Consider the following 19,909-nt stretch of genomic DNA (forward strand, 5'->3'; position numbering starts at 1 on the left):
ACCTAAATCAAGTTATTCATCTTATAGGAAGAACTGAGAGATGATTAAATGTGCATCTGTTCACACTGCCAGAAGGTACCATCAATGACAGATTGGCCACTTCCTATAGGAAGGATAGTATACACGTAGCTTTGACCATTTCTCAATTAAAAGAAAACAGTGTCAAAGGAAGAGGGAGAGAGAGAGTCCAGTTTCATAACAAGACTGAGTCAATAAATTTGAGCCCAAGAGACTAAAAGCATTATTGAGAAATCGGAACCTATTAACTACTCCTGGATTCCAGATAAACCTTTTACGTGCCTGCTCTACTCTTTCCGCCAGAATTGCTTTTAACAGGAAATCTTCATATCCTGGGGCAAACATACAATCTAAAAGAAGTCAGTTCCCTCCTCTTTTCTCACCATTGATCAGTTCAAGGACTCTTCAGATTACATTCAAAGAGATGGATGCCAGAAAGGAAGTTGCCGCCTCTTCAAGTAGAATGCCTTCATGGCCCCTCACCTTGCATGGGCACCAGTTTTATATCAAACTGGTGGAAAGCAAACAAAACCATTTCTCAGAGCCGTGAGCTTTATTTTCACAAAGTGAACCTAAAGCATGCTATCCAGTTACAGCTCTCAAAAAAAAAAAAAAAATAATAATAATCAGGCTAAGTTCATTCAGTCCCAACCCACACACAGTCCCTCAAACCATAACACAGAGTTAACACAATCCCAAGGTGGTCGAGTGGTTTAACCACAAATATCCTGGCAGCCTTGTGGTCTGACTCTTTGTTTACACAGCTGAAATAGGATGGCTAGGGCCCCTGGTTAGCACAGGGAAGGAAAGATCTTTGATGACCGGGTGCCCACTGTGGTCAAAACTGGTCAAATCTGCCTTTGGGTAGATACAATGGGGAGGTATCCACTCTTGAGCAAAAAAGAATAGCCAAAGAAAACAAGAGGAAAAACCATTCATTCAGCAAATATCTAGTACATACCAGAAATTTCTGTGTTGGGTGGGGGTAGTAAATGGAAAGAAAAGACAAAGATGAATAAAACATGAAAATTATCCTTTAGGCTAAGCATGGCACAAAGTAGAAACTGCTAAGTGTAACGAGAACTAGAGAAAGTCCTGCAGGAAAAGCATGATCCTTGGCGTTAGTAGACTATCGGTAAATGTGTGACAGAAGGAAGGGTGGAAAGAAAGGAGGGCAAATACTCATGCTTAGTTCTGGCTTTGGAAGACAATAGTTCAGGGAATTTGTATTGAGAGATAAAAAGAATACTATATTAGACACTGCAAACTGATGAAAAGGAAACTAAATGAGCTTGGATGTAGTTTTATAAAAAAAAACGTGTAGAGAGCCACTTGTTTGAAATAAGTTGTCTCAGCTCTGTGTCACATTGGGTAAAATGTCTCACTCTGCTGCAAGAGGAAGACAGAGTCACATAGATGGTGCCTCTGTGTCGGAAACCAGCAGAACTTGATTTGTCTGGAGGAGCAGAGCTACTAATCCCAAAGGAGAGGTTGGCTCCTAACCTCCTGAGAATCCAGCCCCAAGGTATCAGTGGATACCTTACTTCATCAGGGAGGCAATCATATCCACCTTTCTGGAGTATGCTGTACATTTGTTTGCTTTGAGACCGTTCACCCTACATCATACTTGAGGACTCCATCTCTACCAGCTTTGTACATCCAAATCCTACCCATCCTTTAAGCCTTCCTCCATGGTCACATCCTCTTGGAAGCTTCCATGACATTGTGAGAGGAAAAAATTGTTACCTATCCAAAATTTCCTATCACCCTCTTTCTGCCTTAGGGTCCTGAATACATATTGCTTTTCTTTGTAGCTTTTGGTACCTTCTCTATAAGGGATAGTTTCTGCCTTCTCTATACGGCCTGGAGGGTAGAGGATCTGTCATTCATTCTTATCAACCCAATGCCAAGTCATGGTTAAAGAGGACTCCATGGAAGTTCAACCAACTTGGTAACACACTTGTGGTGTTACCAAACTATGTTATGTTACCGTAACTGTGCTGATGTCATAGAGTGAATAATTTTGATGATTGTATAAGCGGGATAATGTACGTTGTTCTGCTTTATAAATACTTTCAAATTCCGGTGACTTAAACAGTAAAAGGTTATTTCTCATTCATAACACAAATCCATTGTGGATTTATTGGAGGTTCTTCTCCACATCATTCTGACTCAGACATGCAAGCTGAGAGAGCCTATGTTGCCTGGACATCAGCAGTTACCACGACAAGCAGAAAGAAACATGATGAGTCAGGTGACAATTTGTAAAGGCTGTTGCCTGGAAGTGACATATATCATAGGATCATACTCCACTGGCCAAAGCTAGTTAAAAAGCCATGTCTTATTTGAAGAGGATAAGGACATGCAATTATACTATGTGCCTAGACTATTCAGTGAACAACTCTAGTGGTTAATAAAAAGACCACAAGGAATTTACTTTCAGTCTCCAAGTCTGAGCTTCTCATTTAATAGATATGGAAAGACAGCAGCTTCTACCAAGAACAAACTCTAAAATAATTTGCCTGGACCCCTAGCACAGAAATCATGGGATCTCATCTTAACCACTCTGTTTTTGTATTATAGATAAATAAACAAATAGCTGGCTAGCTAGCTAGAAATGTAATTTTTTTCAATAAAGTGGATCTAGGAATCCATTAAACTTACTGTGTATGTAAGACAGTATATCACCATTAGAAGTAGAGAAATATATTGCTGTTCTTAGGGAGTAAAAACACACAAAATCATAAGAAAGCAGAGTATTTCATAATTAATTAATCAAACATTATTTAATAAGCATTATTTTTTGTGCTTTCTTTTGATAGCATAGGCCTCCAGAAAAGGCAAACAATGGTGGTAAAGATTGTCAGTGGTGTTCTTATAAGGCTGGATGATTTAATCTTTGTCAAAGACAAGAGGTCTGTCAAAAGAAATGCCTGTGATAAAAGATATCATTTTGCTATTGACCTCAAAGGTAAATTGTTGAACTCCTCTCAAACAAGTACCCACAAGAATTGAGAGATTTCTTAGATTTTGCTGGTTTATAGATTTATCCCAAAGAAAAATATACACAGAAAAGCATGCATTTCTGCATCCAGTGATGGGGAACAAAATTGGAGGATGGATAAAGAGGAGAAAGGAGAAAAGGGCAGAGCTAGGAGCAAGGCACCGGGCTGGTAAAGGCAACTGGCTCGGGACTTAAGGCATCTCATCTCCGGTTACTAGAACACACCAGACAACTCTTGCAACAGAGGAGAATTTTTACCATGCAGAATCGGGGAAACAGACAGATCCTTAAGGGAGCAAAACAGAACCAGAAAGTCATTTAATGGGGGTAAGTGGAGAAATATCATCCTGGTGATCAAAATGCTTTGTATCATATTGATTTATTAAGTTCATAAAAGGTCCTCAGATCAAGCTGCCATCTAAAGATTCTTGACAACTTCTCAAAATCCCTACAAACAAAATTATCCTTTACACCGTCCCTGGATGCAAACAATTTAAGAAGAGATAGAGGTGGAATGTCTTCAGAAGTTCCCAGAGTCCCTTTATTTGCTTACAGTCCTTTCAGCTACACCCATAAACCAGCATCTTCATATGTATGTCTCCCTAGAGAAGCCCCAAAGGCTGGTGTAGTTCTGCTCTGATGAACCTGGTCCCCCTCTAAAACTCTTCACCCCCATTTTAACCTTTTGATATTCTGGGATTTCTCTGAAGGTGTATTTTGCAAAAAAGGATTTTGCACCTTGAAATATATTGGTACTGCTGTTCCAAAATGTTCCTTAAGGCAAATCAATTTCTTGACTCAGAAGAATCATAAGGAAGACATATAATAAGTGTAGACCAGGGAGCTGTTTCTACTTTCTTCTTGTACGTTAGGCTGAGTTTCAAGTATAGGCCTTTAGAGACAAACGATAGTGTTAAAGTGGGACTCTAGGCATCTGAATGGACCCAGTGACTTTCTGTTCGGATGCAGTGGTTCTAAGACTGTGATTTTTTTGAACCATAACAAATAATGCTCCTCCCTCTCCTCCTCCTTAGCCTCCTCCTGCTAAGACTAAGTCACAGTCTTGGCACACATTTGTCACTTTGGGGGAACAATTATGACCAGAGACATCCCTTGGATATGCAAGGCCTTAGTCAAATAATTGTATGGGTTCTTGTCTATGTAAAACATTTGATTTTAATAATGTGTTACTGAATTCTCTTTTCTTTTTATTGAAGTATAGTCAGTTTCCAATGTTGTGTCAATTTCTGGTGTATAGCATTATGTTTCAGTCATACATGAACATACGTATATTTGTTTTCACATTATTTTTTCATTATAAACTTAGTACCAGATATTGAATACAGTTCCCTGTGCTATACAGAAGAAACTTGTTGTTTATTTTTCATATGTAGTTAGTATCTGCAAATTCCAAACACTCAGTTTATCCCTCCACCCTCCCCTTTCCCCCCGGTAACCATAGTTTGTTTTCTGTCTGCAAGTCTGTTTCTTTTTCATAAGTAAGTTCATTTGTGTCTTTTTTTTAGATTCCATATGTAAGTGATATCATGTAGTATTTTTCTTTCTCTTTCTGACTTACTTCACTTTGTATGACAATCTCTAGGTCCATCCATGTTGCTGCAAATGGCATTATTTTATTCTTTTTTTATGGCTGAGTAGTATTCCATTGTGTGTGTGTGTGTGTGTGTGTGTGTGTGTGTGTGTGTGTTATATACATATATATATTTATATATATATAGATATATAAATTTTTAAGTCCATGTGAGATATAGTTATTTATTAACTATAGAAGATTAGAATACTGAATAAAGAAAAATCACTTACTGTATTTGTTTATTGTTCATTATTGTTCAGTCAGTATGTCTGGAGATTCTTACACTAATGTCTGACTTTCCACAGAAAAGTTTCAAACTCCAAAATGAAAATTTTTATAGTTTTGAATATTACAGTCATTGTTAAAAACCTGTGCTTCCCTTTATTTTCACCCAGATCTTGCTGGGAAGAAAAACAAAACAAAAAAAAAAGACATCACTATTATCCTTTTAGTGGAAAACAAAGTCTCTCTTTTCCTGCAGCTTTATTTTCACCACCTAGGCCACTTCAATCCACTCACATGTGATGAATTATTTGTTTTCCATCTAACCTCCACTATGTCTTACCATTCTGAGCAGGAAGAATCTCCCAGTTGTAAATGGAATGCTTCTGATCAAACTTATCAAAGAGAGAAGAAATGACATCTTTGAGCCTGTATTTTTTTGCCAGGTGTCTTATGTACATTTCGATCATTTAACTCTCTTGATAACACTTGAGATGGGCATTATGAACCCCAGATTGTAAATGAGGACTGAGTCTAAGAGAACTTGTCAGACCAAGGGAGCTCTGTTCTCCGCAAGACTGTTGCATTTCTTCAGGTCTTTATCTGCCGTTTCCTAAAACTTGATGTGAGGGATTACAATCAGTTGTAAGTAAATATAAATGCATACAAGATCACCAGCAATTTCTCCACTGCAGAGAGCACTATTGCCAGATCATTTTTATTTTAATGTGATTCAGCTCTCAAATAGAGATGAACGTTTCTGTGTGTGTATGTTTCTGGATGACAGTGAAATTCCTCGCATAAACTATATGTAACTCAAGGGCAAGCAAAGCCACAGTCAGAACTGGGTTGTACCTGCAACTGAGGCTGCCTTGAGTCATGAGTTAGAAACCCATGCTTGTTAATGGGAATCAATAACACACATTCTTAGACACTCCACAGAAGATGCCCCATCACTTAACATGTTAACCTTTACACTTGTAATCCTGAATTTGTAGAAAATGGACAAAGGGTCTGAATTTGTGTTATAAGGAGAGGCAGCCTCTCTCTGGATGTATCCACCAGGTCTATTCCACCCCCAAGCAGGCCATTCTTTCCTTGCTTTATTTGCAGATAAGATCTCCACAAATATTTTTATGTCTGGAAATAACTTTTGAACCACACTACACATATACATACACAAACATACACACATGTATGTACACACACAGACATACACACAGATATATATCCATATCGGAGTTCAGTTCACACCTTAGCTGCAATCACCTATATTCTTTTTAAAAACAGTTTCAGCATGTGGTCATAGGATATTCAAAATGTTAAAATATCAAGTTTTCCATGTAGAAAATGAAGGAAAGTTAAAGAATGCAGAATATTAACAGTAGGAAAACCTTGCATATGGACAGCACTTGACAAAGAGCTTGCGTTCTCACTGTCTCATCTGATCCTTGTAACAGGCTTATCAGGAGGCAAGAGAGATGTTATTAACCTGTTTTAAAACATGAATAAACTGAAAGTCAGATTCATGCTGAATATTCCACACAAATGAATACAACGAGATCTGAAGTCCAGATCATCGCAACTTAAATCCTGTATACTTTTTACCATAATTATTTCCTTATTTCTGAAAAGTGATTGTAGTCCTAATATATTATCTATCTATCTATCCATCCATCCATCCATCCTCCTATCATATAGCTAGCTAGCCTTATATTTTACTATGTTCAGGCTTTTTCCGGGTACCAGTGATGCTTCTGTTTATACCTTTTGGTAGAGAAATGGCTTCACATTTGGTTGGATTCACAGACCCATGACCCACAGAGTTCTACCCATGCCCCTCAGGACTCGAAATCTTTCCTACTTTCCTCAGTCACTGTGATGCATTCAGCCCACCAGTGTTATGCAGAAAATTTAAATACAAGTCTTTAATTTAGCAGATCCACCCACAAGGTTCCAGAAGCTTAAGTCAGCATGAGTCTTTGGGAAAATATCACTCTGGAAAAAAATAGTACATGTGAGAAAAATACTGTGAATTTAGAAGCATTTGTTTTACAAACTACAGATGCAGAGTGAAAGAAAATGACATCTCGCTTTGATATTAAGCATTCCTCCATAACACATCCATCTGCAACATGGTTTGCAGTCACTTACGCGCTAAACCTCACAGCACACAGATTTGCACATGAGGTACAATACAGCTGACCCCGTTTTGCAGATGGAGAGAATAGAAACATGGGGAGAGTAAATGAATTTCTCAAAGTTTCTAATCCGTTTTCTGACATCTGCCATTGGATAGGAGTAAACCAAGTCACACTGGCCCTTTATTAAAGCTAAGAGAAGGAAAGAACATTGGTTCCAGGTTTTCTCTTTGGGAGGGGCTTGTTGGCTGAGATCTGGTGAAGAGGCAGACAGGAAACTTATCTTGAAGCCATTTTTTGTGTAGTAAAAGCACAGTCTTTAACTGATCGTGTGTCTTTTGGGGAAAGGTTGGTGAGGAAGACAGTGCCTTGGTACTGCCTGTGACAAAACTGATAGGAACAGCCTAAACAAAACGGCCACGGCCACTCAGAAGAGGGAAGCAGTTTTATAGTGCAGGAAAACTTGAAATGAGAAATGGAAGACTCAGCTTTGGGTCCTGGCCCTGTCTCCTTAAGCAAGTTTCTTTATCACTCTGAGCTTCAGGGCTCTCATCTTTAAAAGACAGGGATGGACTAGATCAATGGTCCTCAAGGCATGGTTCTCAGGTCAGCGGCATTAGCATCACCTGGAACCTTTTTAGAAATGTGAATTCTCAGGTCTCACCCTTCACATAATAAATCAGAATTGCTGGGAAGAGGGCCTGAAATCTAGTTTTTGAAGACTTTCAGGCAATTCTGATGAGTGCTAACATTTGAAGATGATCAGACCAAAACTTCTCTAGAAAGGCCTTCCAGCTCTAAGATGCTGAATCCATCACATTATTGACATGATGAATTGCATCTTTTCAGATCATTTTAAGGACGTTTTAAGACATTCTTCAGAACACATACTAGTTCATTTTCAAGCTCTGTGAAGAAGGTAGGTATTAATCTTCTCTCTTTCTGGTGGCAGAGAAACTGAAGCCCAAGCCTCCAGAAACTATAGAAAGATGTGAGGGAGCAACATGCAATGCTTCTCTTCCTCAAAGTAAAACACACTTATCCTTTCTACAACTCAGGGTTAGAACCGTAGCTGACCAAAGCAGAGAGTCAGCGGGACGCAGGGCTGCTCCCCCATTTACTGTGACTGGGGAGAGACAGCATCTAACTGAATGTTGCAGGCCCCGGGGAAAATATGACATAATATTCGTTGCTGGTTTTTACCTCTCTAGAATGTTAGAAAGATACATGAAATAATACAAGTCAAGGTTTTCGTAGTTCCTGAGAATCAAGACACAATTTAGAAACATTTCATTATGTATAGATGCTGCAGTGAGGAGCCTAAGGCAGGGCCTTGGAAATGTCTTCTTTGTTTAAGCACATTACCTGACATATATTAGGTGGTGGGTAAATGCTCGTTGAATCAGATTGGTCTGTGCAGATTTCTGTGGGAGAATATAAAGAAACAAAGTGTTATAAGTGCAGATGGCCCCTGACATATGGTTGGCCTTACAATTTTTCAACTTTGCCGTGGTGTGAAAGCAGTACACAGTCAGCAGTCACCGCTATTTGAATTTTGAATTTTGGTCTTTCCCGGGCCGGCTGTACATGGTCCAGTATTCTTGTGACGCTGGGCAGCGGGCACCCAGCCGCAGCGCCTAGCCAGTCACATGATCCCGAGGGTAAACAACCAATACGCTTATAACTATTCTGTACCCATGTTACCCGTCTGGTTTTTCACTTGCAGTACAGTATTCAATAAATGATGTATTTGACACTTCACCATCAAATAGGTCCCGTGTTAGGTGATTTTGCCCAACTGTCAATAATTGCTTGACAGTAATTCCCAAATGTGGCCACATATCAGGCGAACGTAAGTTTCTGAACATGATTAAGGTAGGCTAAGCTGAGTTCTGATGTTCTGCAGGTTAAATGCATTTTTCACTTAGGATATTTCCAATTCATGATGGGTTCATCCAGATGTAACCTAACTGTAAGTCAAGGAAGATCTGTATAACTGGAGCAGCATGGCAAATCGGGCTGTGAACAGGGTAACTGGACTGGAAGATACTCCAAACCTTGTCAGAAAAGGAACAGTAAAGGAAATAGCAGTTGTTTAACCCACAGAATTAATGATATTGGTGGAGTGAGATGGGCATCTTCATATAGCTGGAGGTCTTCCATATTGTGGAACATGAAACCACAGACACAGATAATAGAAGAAAGACTTTGTTACTCTTCTCCAGCAATAGTCAGTTTCCTGTCTCCAAAGTTTCTGTAGACAAAACAGATTTGGGAGATAGACCCAGTAGAAGTGACTTAAAATGTAGAAAAGGTAACGCCAGCAGTTGAGTTGGAGGAGGAGAGAATCTGAGGGGTTAGGTACGTGCTGGCTATACTTTATTTTCTACTCCTATGCCTAATTCGTCCTCTGTAGTGCTCTGTCCTGTTCTGCGCCCTGGGAAATTGATCTCCCCAGCCTTCACCACCTGGGCATGGCTGTCCCTCAACTTCTTGTTGGGTTTGCCAAGTGGAAGACACAGGGAAGAAACTGGACGGTGAGAGAGGAGATCACGTTGTGTGTTTATTCCACTCCTACCACTGCCTCTTGACATCAGACAGGACAGGTCCCATTACATGAATTCTCCTCCTTACTCCAGCACTTGTCAAATCCCTGTAACGTCGTTCCTTCCCTGTGCCCTTTTGGACGTGGGGTGATAACCACATCAAATGGTGCTAATCCTGGGCTGCTTCATCCTTGTCGGTTCGACTGAAATTGCCCACACCTATGCAAACAAACAGTCCATTCAGTAAACTCTCCTCAGCTATGGCATGGGAACATCATCCAATGAGCGGGGTGGCTGCCTCAGAGAAGGGGTTCTGAGTCTGTAAACTGCATCAGCATCATCTAAGGCTTGTCAAACAACAGACCTGGGCCTCGCCCCAGGATTTCTGAGCCAGTGAGGCTGGGATGGGGCCCAAGAATTTTCATTCCTAACAAGTTCCCAGGTTATGGTGATGTCGCTGGTCCAGAGAGCACATTTTAAGAATAATTGCTTGACAGTAATTCCCAAGTGTGGCCACATATCAGGATTACTTCCTGAACTACATAAAAATACAGATTCTTATAATCCCCTCTGGATCTACAGAAACAGAAGCTGAAAGATCAGAGTTCTGGAATGTGGATTTCCTCAATTTTCTCAGCTGATTATAATTAAGTTGGATCATTTCTCCAAGATGATTTCAACTCTGAAATAATAAAGGGAGATGTGCTTATTCTATGTCTTTTGGCTTGAAGGTAATGAGAGGCTCTGACCTTGTCAGAAAAAGGAATAAGAAGCTTATTCTTCCCCTTCCTCCAAGAGACAGTTTACCAGCTTTAACTTTGAAAGGGGTGGCTTCTCTGAATCCCATAAGGAGGTGTGATCACCTCATTCTTCTTTGTTGCACATCAGCAGCTGGGCCACTTTCGAGTGAGTGCTCCCATCACAGTGTATTTGCATCTTTGGCTCCTGTATCTGACTCACACAGAAGATGGTGAGGTCCTTGAGGACAGTGATTGAATCTTACCCATTTTGAATGACCAGCATTTAGCACTTAGCACAACTTCGTGTCATCAGGACTGAGCACCTGGGCCGGCACAAAGCTAACTGCTATGGGAGGGAAGATTGTGGAGTAAATGAATGAAATGATGGAATGAATGAATAGATGTTGTTCCTCCTCGTCGTCTTTTCTATTATGTCAGCACAAAATAATCATAAACCTGCCTTGGGCCCGAGATGCTGATTTTACCGAGTAAATTTGCTAATGCTGTGGGACTTGAAGTGAGTTGGATGGCCCCATAGATCTTTTCTGTCTCTTAACTTCTTGGTTCAACAAGTAATTGAGAGGAATCAATCTCCCACTGACTGACAGCTTTGACAGCTGCTGTTCTCGAGATGTCAAGCATAATCTGTCATTCTCTTACCAACTTAAAACTGAACAGAGACATATGCACTGTCAGTCTCATTTGTCTGATCTTGCTCCTGGACCCCAGTCCCCTCACTCCTGCCCTGTTTTATACTCCCTCCTCCCGCCCCCGCCTCATGTCAGCCAAGTGCCTTCAAATTCTGAGCAATTCCGAAGCTCCTGTGCCCCGAGCTAGGAGCTGGATTAGAGCTCATCTTCTCTGACTATTATTACAGCACGTTTACAGTGGAGTCTCCAGCTTTGCACACTAATAGGACATCATAAATGTGAATCTGTTCAAATAATAAACGAATCTTCTCTCTACACTTAGCCAAGGGAAGTGGATATTAAAATGAATAAGAGTAATAATAAAAAGTGCACTAGCAGCATGGGTATAATTAAACTGAATAGCTCACACATAAAAAATAAAACTCAGAACATTGCCTTCCTCTGGGACACACCCCAGTACACCCAGACCTCGCCTCAGAAAGGTATGCACCGCTTGTCATCCGAACATTAAGCAAACACCTACACTCACCTTCCCGTCTACATTAAGGAGATGAATTTGGCTTCCTGAGTCAAAAAGTCTTCCAGGTCTTGGAAGCGGGGAGAAAACCACCAATTTTTCCTATTCTCAGTATTCAGGAAAGCAAAACGCAATTCCTTGAACTGACGGGATCAGTGCTTCTAAAGGTGAGGGGTATCCGACCTGCAGTCGGCGTCTTAAGTGCATTTGCATCTGTGCTGGAAAAAGTAGCCAGCAGCATGGTAGGTATATTTCAACCTTTCAAGCTGCTCTGCAGATCACCTGAGGAACTCTCCCTTCTAGAAAATTCATCGGGAAGTATTAGCTCTGAGGGCGCTCAGGCACTGTGGGTGGGGCTGCTGTCACCTGCACTTTCTCCCCTGCAGCCACTTAAAACCCCGTGAAGGGGGAGGGTACAGCTCAGTGGTAGAGCGTGTGCTTAGCATGCAAGAGGTCCTGGGTTCAGCAGCTGGGTCCCCCAGCACCTCCATTTAAAAAAAAATACATTAACCTAGTTACCTCTTCCCCTAAAAAATCTTAAAAAAAAATCAAAACAAAACAAAACAAAAAAACCAAACTCCGTGAAGAGCCAGTTACCCCAATTAGGTTACACCTACCTTCCTTTCTCAAGAGCTTTGGGTCCAAGTCACCCCTAGTATGAAAATTAAGAGGTATTTCCTCATTACCCTTAGTAAGGTGAGCTTGTGAGAGTGAAGTCTCTGGGTTATTTTGGTCTTTGGGAACTTTGTGCCTGCGTGTGGCCCTTTTCCTCCGAAGAAGCTATACTTACACAGAGGCCTCTCCTAGGATTCTTTCCTTTTCAGGAAATGGAATATTCACCATACACTTAATGTGTGTACTATGTATGTATTCATTTTTAACCACAATAGATTCTCTTGTTCTTCACTTCACTTTCCTGTACTTTTGAGATTCCCATAACTTTCATCTAGAGAAGCCAAAAGGGAAAGCTCACACATCTCCATGGACCTGAGGGATTAAATCTCTGTTTTCCTTCTTTCATAGTCCTTTTAAACTTGGCACAAAAAAAAAAAAAAAACCCTCCAAGGTGAAGCATGGCTTGATAAGGATTTTCCTCCTCCATCCACTCAGTGATCACAGTCAACTGCTGGGTCTTTACCAGTTTCACGGAAAAGGGGGTCCTTCAGGCAAAGGCAGAGCTTGCTCTGATGCCCTGAATGATAGTCGGCAGAGCTGCCAAGCAGAGGGAAGAGCTTTGTCTGACATCACTAAGAACGCTCAAGTCACATTATTGCAGTTTTTGTTGGAAGTTGTCTGTTTCTCTTCTGTTGTACTTAGTATTCACAATATTAACCATATTTATCATGGAATTCTAAAAAATATTAAGCCTAAATAAATCAGGGTTAATTGCTCATAGTTTTATGCAAACACCCCTTATCACGTGAGTGATTTTGAGAATTCACTTGCTTTTTCTAAGTGTGTATACATCCCTGGTGACAGAGGTATTGGGGCACGATGTTAAATGCGCCTTTGAACTTTCATGCTCTCTGTGTTACACTCTCAGTGACTGATGATTACCAAAGTGTTTGTTGCCTCTAGTTGAATAGATAAGCAAGGGGCAAACAAGGATGTTTATGCACATGGAATTAGTACATGTGTGTTACGCACAGAAGACGATCCCTGAAAGCATATTGGAACTCTTGCCTTAACATTTAATTAACTTTATATTAGGATTTATTTCATTTTCTAGGGTGAAATGAATAGAAGTTGTAGACTTGGAATTTTGAGTCCTAGTTTTTGACCCTAGTTTTCCTATTTAATTTTACTGTATGACTGTGGGCAAGTCATTTAACTTCAATGAGCCTCAATGACTTCATCTGTGAAACGGGAGCAGATGGCAGGCTAGGGAAAGGGGAGAGATTTGATATTACATTTCTCTGAGTGCTTCTAGGCCTATCCTTCAGTGAGATAGAAATCTGACATAAGTGTTTAAGTACTCATATCTTTGTCTATGGAAATATCTAGATTATTTGGACATAAGTATCAAAAGAGGCAGGTAAAGAGAGGCAGAGACAATGTCAACAATGGTAGAAGCTCCAGGGAGCTCCCTCCTTTGTTGGTGAAGTTGGGTGTTTGTGGAAATCGGGGAACAGCATGCCTGGAGGCAACAAGATGACAAGTGTTAATGTGAATCTTTTGTTTTGAGGACTTCCTGCTTCACTCTTCTGATACTCTGAATCTGGCATTAAAATCCACAGAAAAGGCACAAGTCATTACCAAAAATGACTCTCTCTCCTTTTTTTTTTTTTTAAATGAACATCACATAGAAGCAACAACAGAAAATAAAATGTGTCCTGGTTTCTGGTTTCAAATACAAACAGCAAAAAACTGAGCACTCTTGGATATAACGTCCTCATGAGCATAAAGTACTTTGCTGAGAAAATTGCCAAGGACTCACCTTTTGTGACCTGTGCACACCTCCCTGAGCCATCAAGAAGCAGGGGTAGGAGTACAGAGCCCACTAGAGAATTTTCAGCACTGGGCCATCTTAGTCATAAAACCAATAAAACACCCAGAAGTCACCTTTCTGGTATAGATGACACATGTTGTCAGATGTCCTTGAGGCAGAAGGGTGTGGCAGAACAGTCTGCTTCTCCACTTTTTTTCCCTCCTCCCTCATCCCAAATCATATTCTTCATGACAAATCAGCACATTCTGGTGTGGTGCAGAGAGAAATGGAAGTCAGCGCCCCGTGTTTGGGTACCCTACTGCCATAGACTGCCTGATTTACTGTGTGAATAGCCTGAAAATGATTTAAATAATAGCACGATTAACTACACAGGCATTTTAATCAGCTACCAGTCAACATGTGTGGTCAAAAGACGACCTATTTGCTTCATGACCTTGAGGAGTTTACTTCTCCTCTCAGGGTCTCAAAGGGATTGAACCAGCTCTGTGGTCCTGCATATTGGTCATGCATTAAAATCCCCCAGGGACCTTTGAAAACTATTGTTGCTCAAGCCCTGCCCCCAGACAGCCAGCCAGTCAGAGTCTCTGCTGGTGAGTTAGGGACTTTAGTATTTTTGAAAGCTCCCCAAGGAATTGTGATGTGCGACCACGACTGAGAAGCACAGGTTTCTTCTGGAAGTGAGCAGAGGAGGGCATCAGTGACAGGCAGGAATTGACCTTGGAGTTCAGCTTTGACCTCTAATAGCAAAGGGATGAATATTTGGAAGGGGATGTGCCTATGTTGGGTCCCCCCAGGGAGGCCACGTCCCACAGTCTTGCCACTGAGCAGAGAGCAAACTGAAAACCCCTCAAACTAAATCAAGTCTCAAAAAAAAAAAAAAATCACTCAGCTGCTTTGAGGAAAACCGAAGTCACTGCTTCCCATGATAATATTTAGACCCTGAATATTACTTTTGAGTGAGGCTGCTTGAGAAATAATATGCCACCCAGCAAAATAGCACCCCAAAAGTGCTGTTGCCTCATCCTGGCAACAAAAGCAGTGTTTCCCCTTAGGCCTGTCTTCGTAGGCTGGCGTTGCCATGGGAAGTAAGGCTTTATTGGGATGCCAGAACAAACAGGCTCTGAAACCACCCCAGCGTAACTCAGAGGGCTGCCTATAAATCAAAGAGAGCCCTAGGGTCAAAGCCACTCACACACACACACACACACACTCTCGCACATAAACATACTCCCAGAAAAATATTACAAAGGAGAAGGTGTGTCAGGGAAATCCAACTAAAAATTACTGCATGTAAGTAATAATAACCGAAATTTATGTGTCCCTTTCATCCACAGTTCTTAAAAGACCTGGAATGTGCTAAGATTACTTGCCTTTTGAAAGTTTTCCAATATTCCAAGGGATAAAAAAGGAGGGATTCTGCATATACAATCAGTTAAGCAAGGGGGTCCCCAATTCCATTCTTCAGGTTTCGGGCATAGTTACCGTGAAAGTAAGCCACGTCTCTCCTTCCCATTGGCAGAGTCAGTTGTACACGTATCCCAGAGTATCATTATCTATCCACTCTATTTCTCTAGCCCCGAGCTCTGCCATCAGTCCCCACTCTTGCCATGTGGTTGACTTAGGTCTAGTTCGATATCTGGAGCATTTCCTCAAGGGACACTCATTGCACTTACTACTGTGACAGCATGCCCGCATGTTAATGACTCGCTGTCTGGATCACCCTGACACACAGTCACCACCATAACTGGACTCCCTGTCGGAGTCTTTGTGCCTGATGTTCTTTTGCTGTTGTTGTTGTTTGGTTAGCATGACAGCCTCCCTAGGACTCTGACTTTTGTCATCTCCTAAATTCAACAGCTTCTAGACGATGTGGAGAGCATATAGAGCTAGTGACCATAGAGGGAGGAAGTGAATGGATGGGAAGCAAATGTGGACTCAATCCTGAGTCAAATTGCAGACTCTTGCAAATGTTATTCTCATTGTGCTCAGCTTTTGATTAAATATTAGTCAGTGTGGAGCTTAACAAGAATGGAAACTCTTAGGACCAGTGCACTTTTGTTTCCTTAACTCTTCACTTCCTTCTGATATCACCCATGTCTGGACCTGTGTCCCCTTTCCCTGACTCAACTTCTCCAACTCAAGCAGAGAGAGCTCTGCTGTCGTGGAAAACCGCCTGCACTGCGTTTCCGAGTGGCTTCAGATGTCTCTACCCATTGGCAGAGAAACCTCGGGCAAGTCACTTTTCCTCCCTGAGCTTTACATGTACTCCTGCTGTTTTTATGTGCATCAAATGAGTTGTGGAAGCTGCAAAGCACTGCAGATACACAGGCTGTTTTCTCCTCTCTTCCTAATGTTATGAGACCAGAGTGGGAACACATACAAAATCTTCTTTAGTCCTTGCTCAGAAAAAAATTAGAGCAATTTAGGAAGCCCTTTAATGGCCAGCTCTGCTCAGGTCTGTCTTGAGTGCAGTCACCAAGCCACAGTTTTACAATTACTCACCTAATGCAAAGGCTTGGTACCTGCATTTATTTCTCTAATATGCATTTTTTCCCAGATCTTTGACCCAGCACTTTAGCTAAAACTAAACTTCAAAGAAATCCTGAACTAGTGGGAGAACTTCAAAGTCTTCCTGTAGGGTCAATTAGCACCTATAAAATTTATCTCTGTTGTCACTAATGGCTATTAAACTAAAGTGAGGGGTAATGAGGCCTGATCACCGTCGCCTCCTGGGACTGTTTTTATTTAAGTGGAAAATAACTTTGAACGCTTTGCATTGAATATCCCTTGTGTGATTGGTTTAAGATTCATTAACTATTGTAGATTTGAGGGTTTTTTTTTTTTAATGGTTGTTTCAGATAAGGAGGTTTGCTGCATACCTGGTGACATGCATAGTTAGGTGCCTGCCTGGCCATTAAAATAAGCTGGCAAGGCTGAGTAATGAAATGAGAACCAACTTCCCAGATGTACGTAAGCGCTGAAAACTTGCCAAGATCCCGTAGGCACGTCAGCATCAGGCAGAACAGCACACTGTCCGGACCGTGAAGCAAGACTGAGGTCCAGTCCCACTCCCTGACATTTTGCAGTCTCTTGATCTTGGGCAAGTTAATTAGCCCATCTGTGCCTTTGTTTCTCCACTTGTTAGACAAGACTAATAAAAATACTAACCTCCAGGAGCTGAAGTGAGTGAAAATGATGAATGCAAACTACTCAGGGGTCACCAACATTTGGTGACGATGTGAATGGATTTCTTATTAAGAAAAACGAATGATATCTAAAGCCAACAGTGAATTTTTTTAAAGTTTGAATTGCTGTTATGTTTAAAAGCTCTTTAATGTGAATATCTCCCTCAAATGATCGTGTAATTATAGGTATATATTTCTATATGAGGTAGATAAAGTGATTCATTATGCAAATTTTTGCTTTGTGTCCTATTTATATCTTCTGATGAAATTAGCACATTCTAAATTGGTTTTGGAAAAAACAACAAATATAAAGAAACAGAAAAAAACTTCACCTATGTACAATTACCCAGAGACATCTGTTATTTTGTCACATTCTCATTTAAACAATTGCTATCATCAGAAATACTACTGAAATAAAAATAAAAACAAGTGTTTTTGGATTATGTAGGTATTTGGGGTATATATGAAATTTCTGATAAATACCAGAAAATTATTGGTTATTTTGCTCATAAATATTTACTTTTTTATTATCATCTCCACTTTCTTCTGATTCTTCTAAAGCAGGGTTCTCGGCCCTGACTGCACCTTAGGATCGTTTGGGTGCTTCCGGACAGACTGAAGGCCAGGCTTGACCTGTGGTCAGTTACGGGGGGGCTGGGGCAGGAGTGGGCATTTGCGTTTTTGAAATCTCTCCAGAATTCTAATTTACAGCCTAGATTGAGAAGCACCAATTCAGAGGGCCTGGATTCTTCCCTGGGCTCCCAAAGGAGACCTGTCCTTCCCATCTGACAACAGTGGTGACAAACCTTCCTTCAGAGCCGCTGTCCTGCCAAACCAGCTTCTCCTTAGCATCATAACTTCTGGAAAAGCCACGACGACTGTGGTCTTCGGCCCCTTTGCTGGCCTCCAGTTTTACCCTTCCTGATTTCCCCTCCCATTGTTCTTTGAAAAGTCAGAGATTATCACCAATCCATATAGTCCATGACTTATAAAAACAAAATACAGTCTTCAACATTTTTTCTCCCTTTGCAGCATTTTCCTATCAAGTTCTCTGCCCCCTAACTCTCACTCCTCATTTTATGCCTTTTTTAATGCCACCCTCTCCTGATTTACTAGGCAAATTGATGTCATGAGAAAAAAAAAAAAAAGTGTTCTGGAGGAAGATGGCAGTGAGTTTCGGTCTCCCTTCCACCTGGCACGTGATGGAGGACTGAATGCGTAACACAGTGTGAACCCCGGGGCCCTGCTGGCACATCTTAGGAGGCACTTTTGTTCACTCTCCATTTTCCTCTTCTACCTCTCGTTCTGCTCTTTCCTAGAGAAGATGGATACTTTTATTCACCAGAGTACCATGGGGATGTTTCCTGGAGAGAAATCCCTGCTCCAGTCGGGGAAGCTGACTTCACTTTGCTCACTCTTGTGGTGAGGATGAGCCCCATCACAAAAAAGGAAGGAGAAAAAGAAGGAAGGGAGCAAGAGTTGGAAATTTTCTGAAAATTTCCATGTGTGACAGGCTCTGGAAATTCCTCTCCGACCTATTCAAGAGAACGTACTTTAAAAATATACTATTTTTTTTTAGGATTTCTCTAGTTGGACTTTTTGTTCCTTTGTTTTGGGGTTTGGGGGCATGTGTTGGTGGGCAGAAGCAGTCCTCAGAGCAGCCAAACTCTATTCCTCTTCTCCCCAAAATAGATCTACCCCATGTGTAGTAATCAAAAGACTTCCTACGTACTGAGGGCTTACTATACGCTGTTCTAGATTGGTGAACCTCAAAATTGCACTCTAAGGGAGGATCTATTCTCCAGCAAAAGAAAACCACTTGTCATTTCCCCTCCAAAGTCCTTGCTGATGCTTCTTTTGGAAAGACCTCCCATTCGTCATGTCTCCAACACTGAAAGCCAGAAGTATTTCAAATCTCAGTGGTAGTGTATGTTTCTCTTCTGAATGCTCATAACCCTTGACATATAACTCTCTTCTGATCCAATTTCTTTCTTGACTTCCATTTCATGTCCAGTGTCTCATGTCCAATAATGTTTATAACTTCTATTAGACTGTAAACCTCATGATGGTAAGGCTTAGCATGGTCCCTGGCACATAGCAGTCATTCAATGAACATTTTAAAATTCATGAATGAATTTATTCCCAGGAGTTCGCAGTTGTCTTTCTCTTGTTCCCTCTTTCTCTCTTTCTCTATGATGAAGATTATAGGTATATGGATGAGGTGCAGCTGCAGACAGTAGCATTTCTCCTGATAATAATGTTTATTATTACTATGATTCTAATTCCTATTATTTATATTGAAAAACAGTTTTATGTATATTTCTTGGAAGTTATGAAAACAAAACATTTTTCTTAACTTTAGTTAAGCCATGTTGAAAAAAAAAAGGACTTGATCAAGAAATCATGAGAGAAAAGCTCCTAATAATGCCTAAAGGATTGTCTGTTACCGTTGTATATATAAATTAAGAATGAATATGCAAAACCACAGCAACTTGGGATTTATTTAGTGAAATGAAGTTCCGACTTCCATCTCTTTTAGAATTTAGTATTGTTGAGATACATAACTGGAAACAAGAGATTTCATAGTTAATAATCATATTCAGTAATGGTTCTTAATACTGACAGAGTTATTTATACAAACAAACCCTTTTGTACTCGTGGATTAATATCTCCGATAAGGATGGAGGAAGCGAGAACATAGAGAGGCTGGGTTTCCTGAGCTTATCCAGCATCTGAGCGTTAATACTGAAATAAGAAACCAGCACAGATACGCTTGAAAGGATATACACTCAAGAGCTTTTTTTTTAAATTAATAATAGAGTTGAAAAAAATTATTTCATTGA

General features: G+C 40.7%; 1 long non-coding RNA gene across 1 annotated transcript; it reads right to left on the reverse strand.

The window, feature by feature from the left end:
• Window positions 1-4,783: 4,783 nt before the first annotated feature.
• LOC141577959 (uncharacterized) lies at window positions 4,784-14,117 on the reverse strand. The gene is made up of 3 exons (XR_012507650.1): window positions 13,870-14,117; window positions 8,345-8,403; window positions 4,784-6,836 (listed from the first exon to the last, which is right to left on the reverse strand). It is a non-coding gene; the product is annotated as an uncharacterized LOC141577959 (long non-coding RNA).
• Between the last annotated feature and the right edge of the window lie 5,792 nt (window positions 14,118-19,909).

This window comes from Camelus bactrianus, chromosome 1 (genome assembly GCF_048773025.1).
Source record: "Camelus bactrianus isolate YW-2024 breed Bactrian camel chromosome 1, ASM4877302v1, whole genome shotgun sequence".
Taxonomy (NCBI): Eukaryota; Metazoa; Chordata; class Mammalia; order Artiodactyla; family Camelidae; genus Camelus; species Camelus bactrianus.